The 14,128-nt window shown below is 46.2% G+C and overlaps 1 protein-coding gene and 1 long non-coding RNA gene across 7 annotated transcripts in view; one reads left to right on the plus strand and one right to left on the minus strand.

Moving 5' to 3' along the window:
- Nucleotides 1-14,128, minus strand: part of LOC123753162 (arginine kinase Pro c 2.0101-like) — a 94,271-nt gene that overhangs the window by 43,681 nt on the left and 36,462 nt on the right. The window lies entirely within an intron of this gene.
- LOC138355455 (uncharacterized) overlaps nt 1-14,128 on the plus strand; it is a 92,910-nt gene that overhangs the window by 39,478 nt on the left and 39,304 nt on the right. The window lies entirely within an intron of this gene.

Here is a 14,128-nt window from a genome sequence, read left to right on the forward strand (position 1 = left end):
TTCGGGGCTTTAGTGTCCCCGCGGCCCGGTCCTCGACCAGGCCTCCACCCCCAGGAAGCAGCCCGTGACAGCTGACTAACATCCAGGGTACCTATTTTACTGCTAGGTAACAGGGGCATAGGGTGAAAGAAACACTGCCCATTATTTCTCGCCGGCGCCCGGGATAGAACCCGGGACCACAGGATCACAAGTCCAGCGTGCTGTCCGCTCGGCCGACCGGCCTTAGGCTTACACATGATCAAGGGCAAATTTGCTAGAGTTTAGAGCCACATGCCTTTATATGACTAACCATCCTGTGTGATGTGGATTTTTAGCATCACATAGGTAGTTCTTGACACACTCTATACTCCCCTTCATATAGTCTAGGGTAGCTGCACAGATTCAGATATACCTAAATGTGTTAATACAAAAATATTAGTTAGAACCCAATAGGAACCTACACACTATTGAAGGTTGAGAGGCAGGACCAAAGACAAGTTACATTGAACACAGGACATCAGCAGCCCAACGGGTTTTTAAAACTTACCCAACTTAACTCAATTGAGCCTAACACAGCCTGGCCTAAACTAATTCTGGATATTCGGTTTGACAACCAGAAAACGGGCTTTGCCGAACCGCCTGGTGTATGATTTGACCATAGCCAGGGGCCAGATTCACGAAAGTACTTACGAACGTGTACATCTTTCCTCAATCTTTGACGGCTTTGGTTACACTTATTAAACAGTTTACAAGCATGAAAACTTCTCCATTCAACTGTTGTTATTGTTATAAACAGCCTCCTGGTGCTTCGGAGCTCATTAACTGTTTAATAATTGTAAACAAAGCCGCCAAAGATTAAGAAAAGATGTACAGGTTCGTAAGTGCTTTCGTGAATCTGGCCCCTGGACCTTGTGTGTCCATGTATGTATTAACACGATGTACTGAACGGGGTGGGAATAGCTTGAGCTACCTCATCCCTTTGTGTGTATTTTACCTCAATAAACTTATTTCAATTTCAATAGCCAGGACCCAACAGCTACTGCTCAACCCCGAGAGTCACAATTAGGCGAGAACAGTCCATCTCACACTGTAAGAGAGAGAACTACTCTGCGATAATTCGCAGTAAATTAGTGAACAAATCCATTCAGAATTCATTTACACAGCTCCCATCCAATCATTAATATTTCCTTGCAACCTAATTATTTGAAATTGTCCAGAAACCAATAAACACCATTTGCCAAACATGCCACGACGACGTCATCTTCATCATCATTTTATCGACCAGTGAACACCCGCTTAAGTTCAAGTACATTTATGGAGACAATACAATACTTCTCAAAGGGATAGAGCAGCCTACGCTATTTCTACCCCCTAAACCTACTCACACGCTCCTCTACGTCATTTTAATAATTTACTCCAACAGGTAAACAAATGGATAACCTACAGTTGCTATCTAACCTAATGCGATTGCATGATCTTATTCGAGACTATTTTCAATTTAGACTGACACAAAATACTCCATTCCATGAGAAGAGTGAATGTATGGAACAATCTGTCTAATTTTTGTATTATTCCCAGGTGAACGTGAATTATTGCACACAGTGAACTGTGATACGAGCTGGTTCACTCACCATAGTACAACCTTATAAACTATTTAATGTTGATGTGATAGACTTGATAAAATGTTCACTTGAGACTTGTTCACTACCACTCACAGGATGAATATGGGGGTTCAAAATATATGAACGGAACTGAACACTGAGGCAGTAAAGCGAGTTACTGCTGCGACCGGGTACAATTAACATTAAAAACCCACCGAGGGTATATTCCTGTTACCTGGTGTTGCATTTTTTTCAAAGTTTGGGTGACAAGATGTGGGCCGCACACATTAATTAATTTGTCAAATTAAACGTAGCTAGTAAGCTCTCAAGTTTGAAGAACAGCCTTCGATGGCCAGAAATTGACAGCAGGACCACACAATACACTTAATTTCGAACCAAATAAACGTCACAGTACCGCGTTAATTAAGACTAAGTGTCAAAGTTATTAGATTCCAGCCAGTTTAGTGTTTCTTCAGCAATAAGAGTCACACAGCATGCACACCAAATTGACGCGATTCCGTTTTCTATTCGTGGGTCTTCGGATAGGTCAGGGGCAAGATTCACGAAGCAGTTACGCAAGCACTTACGAACCTGTACATCTTTCCTCAATTTTTGACGGCTTTGGTTACACTTATTAAACAGTTAATGAGCTCCAAAGCACCAGGAGGCTGTTTATAACAATTGCCACAGTTGACTGGGAGGTTTTCATGCTTGTAAACTGTTTAATAAATGTAACCGAAGCCGTCAAAGATTGAGGAAAGATGTACAGGTTCGTAAGTACTTGCGTAAATGCTTCATGAATCTGGCCCCAGGTTCCAGCAACTGAGTACGTCAGTTTAGTGACGTTGTTAACGCTGGACGAGGTGACCTTGTGGGTAACTCAGCATGGGAGACGTGACTGACCTCTCCCACCCTAACCTACCCCAACTGGCTCCCACATGAAGATATTAGCATGCTTGTGCAGGCGATGAGTCACAATAACGTGGCTAAATTATGTTGACCAAACCACACACTAGAAGGTGAAGGGACGACGTCGTTTCGGTCCGTCCTGGACCATTCTCAAATCGAGTATGTGTCGATCACACAATCGACTTGAGAATGGTCCAGGACGGACCGAAACGTCGTCGTCCCTTCACCTTCTAGTGTGTGGTCTGGTCAACAAATTAGCATGCTTATATAACTTAAACTGAAGTTACACACTTCCCCAATCTGTCACATTATCATAATATGATATTTATATTAGGAAACTTAATGCCAATGCTAACTTCTTTATCAGAATAAATTGGCAGTAATAGCATCAAATTGGAGCTTTTTAAATTCCCAGTTCCAATATTAAAATACACAACATTATACGCGATACTTTTCCAAGCAAATATTCCCCCAACCACTTGGGCTGGATGGTAGAGCGACGGCCTCGCTTCACGCAGGTCCGCGTTCAATCCCCGACCGTCCAAGTGGTTGGGCACCATTCCATTCCCCGCGTCCCATCCCAAATCCTTATCCTGATCCCTTCCAAGTACTATATAGATAGTCGTAATGGCTTGGCGCTTTCCCCTGATCGTTCCCTTCCCTTCGCAAACCAATAAGGGTCTAGGAAACTGAACATTTGAGCATCAACATATTTATTAGGTTTAACTCGTACCAACCAGCCGTGTTGTTAGAGTCCAAACTACTAGCTAACCTGCCAGTCTGCTAGCAATAATGTTGTTGACCAGACCACACACTAGAAGTTGAAGGGACGACGACGTTGTTGTTGTTGTTGTATACAACAATACAACAACAACAACAACAATAATGTTGTTGTTGTATGTGAACAACGTCCAATACCAAAGCCAGCTGTAAGTGTATATTCTCAGAAGTAGGTATGTACCTCTATTGTGTATGAACTCCGTTATCCCTCTAAATATGTAGTTCTCGTGCAGTGCCCTTTCTAGGCATATACATTGTCGAGATATAGATGAATACTTACCTGTATGTTATATCACCTCATGATAGCAAGAATTAATCGCGTGGACTCAGCTCAAGAATATACTAAGCTGTGCCCACTTTTGCTTATAATGACTTCTTTAAAAAGCAAATAGTTCTTGTACTACAGGAACTCCTGTAAGTGCTTAAATACATTATCCAATACAAAAATAATCCCATTATGGTTGTCCAAAGCAAGAGTCACCTGGCCGGAAGGAAATGGAGAGGAGGTGTCCAAGAGCTAAATTCAGAACCCCAAACCCCTCCCGCACCACGCCAAGAGCCTCGACCCCCGAACAGAGGTGCAGCAACGCCACTATAATATAGCTTGTGCAGTAAGGTGCTAGTGACGTGAGATGCGACGAGGTGCCGAGTATGCCTGCAACCAGAGACTGTCGGCTGGTTTCCACTCTTCTTAATTTGCCACTTGGATTATAAACAAAGGTGTCATCTGATGGTGTTGGGGGGGGGGGGGGGGTGTTGAGGCCCCCCCTTCCTGATCCACTGCTGCTCGCCAAGGCGGCCTTAACCTTGCAGCCAGCAAGCACGTTTTGCGGAATTTATGACTCTGGCAATTGTCGAGGTCTGGGGTGGGGTGAGGCGAGGGGGAGGACTGGTGTGACCAACACAGCAACAGGGAAATATTGGAGCTATATAAATTATAAGTTGGAGGATATTAATCTAGATCACTTCTTTAAAAGGTCAAATGTAACACTACATTTGATGTAGTGTTACATTTGTATGATGCCAGACCACACACTAGAATGTGAAGGGACGACGACGTTCCGGTCCGTCCTGGACCATTCTCAAGTCGATTCAGTCGATCGACTTGAGAATGGTCCAGGACGGACCCAAACGTCGTCGTCCCTTCATATTCTAGTGTGTGGTCTGGTCACCGAGTTATTTGCCTATTCAAAGATAATCATGTTCTACTACCTCATCCCACAGCCACAATAACAAACTCCAGTGTGACTAACTTAACTATTCGAATCTTGGATGTTCTTGGACGCAGGTTCGAATCCTCGTCACGGCCCTTGTGGATTTGTTCCAGTGTCACTAAATTAGTCCAATTCTCTCATATTTGCTGGACAAGTATGCAAGTTATAGCTCACTGGAAACTAATGTAACTATTTATCTGAGGCCCGCCATCTCTGGTGGTTTCGACGGGAGCAGGAAGCCGGCAACTTGTCCAAATCCCCCCCCCCCATTATATATGTATGGCGTACCTAGTAGCCAGAACGCACTTCTTAGCCTACTATGCAAGGCCCGATTTGCCTAATAGGCCGAGTGATTTTCTTTATTTGAAATAAATTGTTTCCAATTAGTTTATTTGAATTAGTATTATTATATTATATTAGGACCATAAGTTATTGACTTAGTTGTGTTAGTTTAGGTTAGGTTAGGTTACGTTAGGAAGGGTTGGTTAGGTTCGGTCATATATCTACGTTAGTTTTAACTCAAATTTAAACAAATCAACTTATACAAAATAAAATGGACAGATTTATCATTTCATAAGAAAAAAATGTAAAAAATAAATAAATTCAGGAAAATTTGGCTTATTAGGCAAATCGGGCCTTGCATAGTAGGCCGAGTACGACGTTCTGGCTACTAGGTACAACATACATATATATATATATATATATATATATATATATATATATATATATATATATATATATATATATATATAAGTGGCTGTCTCTATTGGGCTGGAGTTAGCGACTGGTGCATTAACTAGTAGACAATCTGCCCAAGAAGATGGTCTTGTTTACAACAAGCTTTACACCTTCAAGAACTGTATCTTGTAAGCTTTAATAACGTATAAAAGGTGTACAACCTCTAACCTCAGCTGTGGCTTCCTGAAGCTCTCCTGGATCACAATTATAAAATTTGCCTTAAGCTTTCAAAATTTGCTAAAATTTGCCTCTATTTTTTTAATAAGTCTTTCATGTGACACTGTATCATAAGCTTTGCTAAAAGTCAAGGTACACAACATACACAATCAATTAGTCTTCTACACCCCAACGGAAACCTCAGCCATCTCATCAACCTGTCCTCTTAAAAAGAACGTCGCTTTTGGCTGTTTGCCCGTATGGCCGAATTTGGACGTAATTTGAAAATGAAAAAAAAAATGAAAATAAATTTGGGATTTTTTTTTCAACAACAGTAAGTTAAGGGTCCTCTGATAGGTTAGGTGGGCAGGAAATTCTTATAAAGTTTCAAAACGTTATGAAAAACGTTAATTTAAAGTGTCTTCTTATAACCTCTGCGCGTACGCCAGACGACTCAAATAGAAAACGGAACAGAACGTCACTTTTGTGAGTCGATTTCATTTCAAATTACGTCCAAATTTGGCCATAGTGCGCATACGAGCCAAAAGTGACGTTATTTTTAAGAGGACGGGTTGATCTCATTGCGAGTCTGACGAAGCCAGATTTATGCTAAGTTGCACCTACATTTGGTAGTTTGGTGTCGATACAAATGCTGACTGGAGTTCGCAGTTAGCCTTTCGATCAATTCCTTCTACATTACGAGCTTAAATACTCTCTTATGTGAGGCATCTGTCCATATGTCCAGGTGCGTTATTAATAGAATATCAGATAGTCTGAGCAAATATCTTAGGTTCTCTTGTAAGAGATGAGGTATTGTACAGATGACTAGATTGTGATGGATCCCGGTGTTTTCTCCTACTCGGCCTGGTTCCAGTTCAAGTCCTTCTGCAGACTTGTGGCTTTGTACTTTTCACGGGATAATAACAGGAGATTGTGGGAGGTGCGGGACCCACAACAACAGGGAGGGAGGCAAGAGACACCAAACAAAACAGGGAGACAAGAGACCGGACAACAGGGGACGCAACAACAGGTATAGAACAACAGGGAGGGAAGCAAGAGATATAGAACAAGAAGGAAAGAGGCAAGGGAGAGAGAGAGAGGGAAAACAGAGAGAGGTCAGTGAATGGACCAGCTCAGTGTTCAACCCGGTGACCTGCTGACTGAGGCAGCAGGAGAAGGTAACTCAGCAGAGCAAGTCACAAGACCCTTGGACGAGGCAGCAACACACAAACGTTTCCACACTTGACTGTGATAACAATTTATAACTCCACGTCTTGAGTGGAAGAGCCTATGATGCTCCACACCCTAGAAGAGTGAGGGGTGAAGACACGGTGACGACTTGACTCCCAGGACGACCAATAAGAAGATAATAATCACTGCAACAAAACAAATGGGAACGGAAGTCGGTGGAACTCAGGCGCAAGCCATCCAGGAAAACCCCCAAGAAACTATAGAGAGGAATAATTAAGATATTACCAAGAAATGTACAGTTAACCATTGAGTAGAACGGCACCTAGTTTTAGACAGATTAGTCTGATATTTCTAAAAACTGAGCAAGGGTAAAATACGATACATGGAGTGCAATATACTCCGCCACACGCCACAAGGATAACACTAAGCAAGACCATCCCCCACACCAAACTGGATCAAACTTACCACAATACATTAAAACAAAATTGCGGCAAGTGTAGTACATTAATACAACACGGGCTCCGGCGAGGCATCACTTACGGCCACCAACCACGTCTCGCCATATAACTTATCCGAAGTGGTTTGGCAACTTCTGTCATTCACCATCTTGGTCTTATTTATATCCCTAGCTTTATTCCAGCTTCCCTCTTAACACATTAACAAGGGAGACATCTCCCGTCACGCAGGGTGCAGTCGCACCTCCACAGATCTCCAGTATCAGCTCTTGATACTGGTAATGGCTCAAAAGGGCCACCACTTACGGGCTATTCATGCCCGTGCCACCTTTTGGGTGACTTAATCTTCATCAATCAATCAATCCAGCTTCCCTCAGATTCCCACCCCACTGCCACGGGAGTACCCGGCTTGCCGGTGTCACGGTTCAGTGGGTTATCTTGAGGTTATCTTGAGATGATTTCGGGGCTTTAGTGTCCCCGCGGCCCGGTCCTCGACCAGGCCTCCACCCCCAAGAAGCAGCCCGTGACAGCTGACTAACACCCAGGTACCTATTTTACTGCTAGGTAACAGGGAGCATAGGGTAAAAGAAACTCTACCCATTGTTTCTCGCCGGCGCCCGGGATCGAACCCGGGACCACAGGATCACAAGTCGAGCGTACTGTCCGCTCGGCCGACCGGCTCCCTTGACCCGGGTGTGTCAGCAAGGCGGACAGCCCGCCTGCTTTCATACCTCTCACTGTATTTCCCACTTCCAAACTTTCCTACACAGGGGAAGCCAGTTCTCTCCCATTACATAGCCTCATTAGTTTCTCTCCCAAGCCACAATTTTAATAGCAACAGAGCCACTAGAGCACAATAGTGCCTCTAGACTGGTGTGCTCACCGAGAGCTGAGCACCGCTCTATCAATACCACGGATCACTCTTCGTGTCCCACTAATGACGGCGCTCCAGTCAATTTTTAAAAGGTAATTCCGTTGTATTCTATTCTGGGGTTCTTCCGCCTCTTGTCGGAACAAGAGGGACATTAACCAATTAACCTCACCCATTAACCCGTTAACCTCCATTAACCTCCTTGTACAACTATCACTGGGTTGGCTTCTGCTAAGGGTACCGAGACACAGAGGGGAGGAGGGGGTTATCTGGTCCACAGAGGGGAGGAGGTGGTTATCTGGTCCACAGAGGGGAGGAGGAGGAGGTTATCGGGTCCACAGAGGGGAGGAGGAGGTTATCGGGTCCACAGAGGGGAAGGAGGAGGTTATCGGGTCCACAGAGGGGAGGAGGATGTTATCTGGTCCACAGAGGGGAGGAGGAGGAGGTTATCGGGTCCACAGAGGGGAGGAGGAGGTTATCTGGTCCACAGAGGGGAGGAGGAGGAGGTTATCGGGTCCACACAGGGGAGGAGGAGGTTATCTGGTCCACAGAGGGGAAGGAGGAGGTTATCGGGTCCACAGAGGGGAGGAGGAGGTTATCTGGTCCACAGAGGGGAGGAGGAGGAGGTTATCGGGTCCACAGAGGGGAGCAGGAGGTTATCGGGTCCACACAGGGGAGGAGGATGTTATCTGGTCCACAGAGGGGAAGGAGGATGTTATCGGGTCCACAGAGGGGAGGAGGAGGTTATCTGGTCCACAGAGGGGAGGAGGAGGAGGTTATCGGGTCCACACAGGGGAGGAGGAGGTTATCGGGTCCACAGAGGGGAGGAGAAGGTTATCGGGTCCACAGAGGGGAGGAGGAGGTTATCGGGTCCACAGAGGGGAGCAGGAGGAGATATCGGGTCCACACAGGGGAGGAGGAGGTTATCGGGTCCACAGAGGGGAGGAGGAGGAGATATCGGGTCCACACAGGGGAGGAGGAGGTTATCGGGTCCACAGAGGGGAGGAGGAGGAGATATCGGGTCCACACAGGGGAGGAGGAGGTTATCGGGTCCACAGAGGGGAGGAGGAGGTTATCGGGTCCACAGAGGGGAGGAGGAGGAGATATCGGGTCCACACAGGGGAGGAGGAGGTTATCGGGTCCACAGAGGGGAGGAGGAGGTTATCGGGTCCACAGAGGGGAGGAGGAGGTTATCGGGTCCACAGAGGGGAGCAGGAGGAGATATCGGGTCCACACAGGGGAGGAGGAGGAGATATCGGGTCCACAGAGGGGAGGAGGAGGTTATCGGGTCCACAGAGGGGAGGAGGAGGTTATCGGGTCCACAGAGGGGAGCAGGAGATATCGGGTCCACAGAGGGAAGCAGGAGGAGATATCGGGTCCACAGAGGGGAGGAGGAGGTTATCGGGTCCACAGAGGGGAGGAGGAGGTTATCGGGTCCACAGAGGGGAGCAGGATGTGATATCGGGTCCACAGAGGGGAGGAGGAGGTTATTGGGTCCACAAAGGGGAGGAAGGGGTTATAAGGCTCTATATAGTGCCACCCACACAACCTCCATGTATATAGTGCCAACCTCATAACCTCCATGTATATAGTGCCAACCACACAACCTCCATGTATATAGTGCCAACCTCATAACCTCCATGTATATAGTGCCAACCACACAACCTCCATGTATATAGTGCCAACCACACAACCTCCATGTATATAGTGCCAACCACACTACCTCCATGTATATAGTGCCAACCTCATAACCTCCATGTATATAGTGCCAACCACACAGCCTCCATGTATATAGTGCCAACCACACAACCTCCATGTATATAGTGCCAACCACACAGCCTCCATGTATATAGTGCCAACCACACAGCCTCCATGTATATAGTGCCACCCACACAACCTCCATGTATATAGTGCCAACCACACAGCCTCCATGTATATAGTGCCAACCACACAGCCTCCATGTATATAGTGCCAACCACACAACCTCCATGTATATAGTGCCAACCACACAACCTCCATGTATATAGTGCCAACCTCATAACCTCATTAACAACCACATCCCATTAGGGGGGGGGGGGTTAAAATTGGAAATCTTTAACAGCCAATCCGACTCACAAGCCACACTTAACATCCCCATTCAGAATACAGATAACCATTTAGAAATGGGTGCCCTCGACTACGAAAAGATGCTACAATGAGCCGGTTGGGAGTTTATAATTAGGGGAGAACGAGTGCCAGAGAAGGGGGGAGGGGGTGGGAGAAGGAGTCTGTTAGGTAGCCCTTGGCACTAATACAACCAGCAGCGGAGATGTTGTTAACCGCTTGTTAATGGTGAGAATAATGCTGTGGGCTAATGGTACTGGCTACCCGTGTTATGTGTTCCCAGTCACCACCGTGTCCTCTGGTTCTACCGTGTCCCCGTGCCATGTGTCTTCAGCCACCACCGTGTCCCCGTGTCATGTGTCTCCAGTCACCACCGTGTCCCCGTGTCATGTGTCTCCAGCCACCACCGTGTCCCCGTGTCATGTGTCTCCAGCCACCACCGTGTCCCCGTGTCATGTGTCTCCAGCCACCACCGTGTCCCCGTGTCATGTGTCTCCAGTCACCACCGTGTCCTCTGGTCCTACCGTGTCCCCGTGTCATGTGTCTTCATCCGTGTCTTCTGGTCCCACCGTGTCTCATGTTGAGTACTATCTTTGTCTACTCTCAATTCTTCTCAATATCTTGTATATTATCATACCTTTCTCTGTTGCTTTATCCCACCATTGTTCGGGGGATATCATATCTCCTAGCGGGCCTGACAGCTGAGTGGACAGCGCTTCAGGTTCGTAGTCCTGAGGTTCCGGGTTCGATCCCCGGTGGAGGCGGAAACAAAATGGGCAGTTTGTTTCACCCTGCTGCCCCTTTTCACCTAGCAGTAAATTAGGCACCTGGGAGTTAGACAGCTGCTAATGGTTGCTTCCTGGGGATGTGTGTGTGTGTGGATGTGCGTATGTGTGTTAGAGTAGATATAATTGAGGAAAATTTGATTGGTTGGAAAGGCGGGGTCCAAGAGCTAATATAACTCGATTCTGCAGACACAAATAGTAAATACAAGTAGCAAATACAGAGGTCAGGGGCCAGATTCACGAAGCAGTTACGCAAGCACTTACGAACGTGTACATCTTTCCTCAATCTTTGACGGCTTTGGTTACATTTATTAAACAGTTTACAAGCATGAAAACTTCCCTATCAACTGTTGTTATTGTTATAAACAGCCTCCTGGTGCTTTGGAGCTCATTAACTGTTTAATAATTGTAAACAAAACCGCCAAAGATTGAGAAAAGATGTACAGGTTCGTAAGTGCTTGCGTAACTGCTCCGTGAATCTGGCCTCAGGACATTACATAAGAACTTAAGACACACTGCCAAGCTCGTAACCTCGACGACGAGACTTGAATGGAAGAATAAAAGTAATTTGCATTAGACGAGAAAGAAGTTACATGTTTACTTTGTATTAACTATTTGTTTTAATTTTGGTACCTAAAAGGTCGAGCTGTTAGCTCTTGGGCCCCGCCTTTCTACCCATCGGTTGTCAAATGCAATGACTTCTGATCTATTTCTCTGTCATATTTACTCTGAACTAAAGTAGCAGGTTGTAATTCAGATTTTATACTACTCTTATACTAAAAGAAAACTTTAGCATTTCTTTGGCTCATCTGTTCATCAAGCTTCCACCCATGTTCTCTTGTTCTAACTGGTGTTCATCGTGAACATGTAATCTCTTTCCATTGTCATTCCACCTAAGTATTGTATACGTCTCTATCATGTCTCCCCTCTCTCTCTCTCTTTTCTGTCGTCGTCAGGTTTCGTTCTTTCAGTCTCTCTTCACGCATCATCCCTCACAAGTCTGAGACGAGCCTCGTTGTAAACTTATAAACTTTCTCAGAATTTTCTTATTTATTTGTTTACATGGGGATCCAAGATGCCCGGGGCGTCATACTCCACAACTGGTCTCACGTAGGTGGTGTACAGCGATCTAAATATCTCCTTATTCAAGCGCTATTTAGATCGCCGACTTTCCTAATAAAGTCAGAACATCATTCAGATTTCTGAATGATGTTCAGAAATTATAATTCAGAAATTAGAGACTAAATCTAACGTTTGGTTTGGTCTCTTTTCACCTGTTCCCATTTCCATCACCTTACACTTGGTTGGTGTTTAAGTCCAGTAGCCATTTCTCGGACCAATTCCGCAGCTTGTCATATCCCCTCTTGGGGGAATCCTACAATCCTCATCTGTCTCAACTCTTGGTAATTTAGCATCGTCTGCAAACATCGACATAAGACTTAAAAACGTCTGCCGATAGGTCATTAAGATAAATGAGAAATAGTATGCGTGTCCCATCCTTGAAGTATAGCTCTTGTTATCCTACACCAGACTGACTTCTCGCCCCCCCCCCCTCACTGAGACAATCACCAGGACAATCATGCTCACTACGACGATAGCCACCAAGGGAGCCGGTCGGCCGAGCGGACAGCACGCTGGACTTGTGATCCTGTGGTCCTGGGTTCGATCCCAGGCGCCGGCGAGAAACCATGGGCAGAGTTTCTTTCACCCTATGCCCCTGTTGCCTAGCAGTAAAATAGGTACCTGGGTGTTAGTCAGCTGTCACGGGCTGCTTCCTGGGGGTGGAGGCCTGGTCGAGGACCGGGCCGCGGGGACACTAAAGCCCCGAAATCATCTCAAGATAACCATCACTTTCACCAGTCACCATCACCTCTCACCACCAAGTTCAAGTATGTTTATTGAGACAAGAAAAAATACATCTCAAAAGGATAGAGTAGCTTAGGCTATTTCTACCCCCGCCCCTACTCTCACCACCACCACCAGTCCACCACCATCTGTCACCACCACCACCAGAGTGATAACAGCTACCAGCTTGTGGAGAGGGCGAACGTATTGAGTCCCGCGTCTACCTGTCCCTAAAGCTACCTTCAACCCAGCGTGAGGGTGTAGAGCGACAGAGGGGTGAGGGTGTAGAGCGACAGAGGGGTGAGGGTGTAGAGCGACAGGGGGGTGAGGGTGTAGAGCGACAGAGGGGTGAGGGTGTAGAGCGACAGAGGGGTGAGGGTGTAGAGCGACAGAGGGGTGAGGGGTGTGTAGAGCGACAGGCGCAGAGCTCACTAAGCATGCTAGTGATGCGGCGTAGAGAGGGTTGGACCCTTTCTCCAAGCCTCAAATAACCTCTGGGAATGAGTCCATGTAGTGTGCCGCTCACGGCGCCGGCACCAAAGGTACCACAATCATCACAACAGGCACTGGCACCAAAGGTAGTGCCACTATATATGTGTGTGTGTACTCATTTAATTGTGCTTGCGGGGGTTGAGCTTTTTTCCCGCCTCTCAACTGTCAATCAACAGGTGTACAGGTTCCTGAGCCTACTGGGCTCTATCATATCTACACTTGAAACTGTGTATGGAGTCAGCCTCCACCACATCACTGCCTAACGCATTCCATTTGTCAACCACTCTGACACTAAAACGTTCTTTCTAATATCTCTGTCTCTATATCTAATGTGTGTGTGTGTGTGTGTGTGTGTGTGTGTGTGTGTGTGTGTGTGTGTGTGTGTGTGTGTGTGTGTGTGTGTGTGTGTGTAAATCACGAAGCCATTAACCCGAGATGAACATTGTGACAATATCAGACCACGAAGGATTAAGACAGGAATTTCCCTAAGTACTTTAACATTTAATAACCCATCTTCAGAATCATCCTCCATCATCCTTGATGACCCGAAGGGGGAACCAGGGCATGTGATTGTGGGGACTCATTACCTCGCAAGAAAGAACAGTATATGCTATAGTCTTTATAAAATTAAACATTTTTCAGTATTACATTTCAGTGTATAGCCACATAGAGAGCCGGGAGATATATTCCAGGCGGAAATACATAATAGTATAATTTTCTTGGTATATATTATTGTATATCAGTATACAGTGTGTATCTGGGCTCAGGCTTTGATATAAACATCTACTACCACCACTACCACAACCACCTGCCACTACCAGTGCCACAGTCACCACCACTACCAGAGTCAGGTGGAACTTGGCTCCGTCAGTGTTGGCACTGCTCCACCTGGCGACCCATCAACCTATTATGGGAAGCCCCCAACCCTGAACTTCACCTTCCACCCGCAACCCGCTCGCAGGCTCGCTCGCTCGCACGCACGCAACCCTCCTACTTCGTGAACTTGAAT

Source organism: Procambarus clarkii, chromosome 67 (assembly GCF_040958095.1).
Source record: "Procambarus clarkii isolate CNS0578487 chromosome 67, FALCON_Pclarkii_2.0, whole genome shotgun sequence".
NCBI classification, from domain to species: Eukaryota; Metazoa; Arthropoda; class Malacostraca; order Decapoda; family Cambaridae; genus Procambarus; species Procambarus clarkii.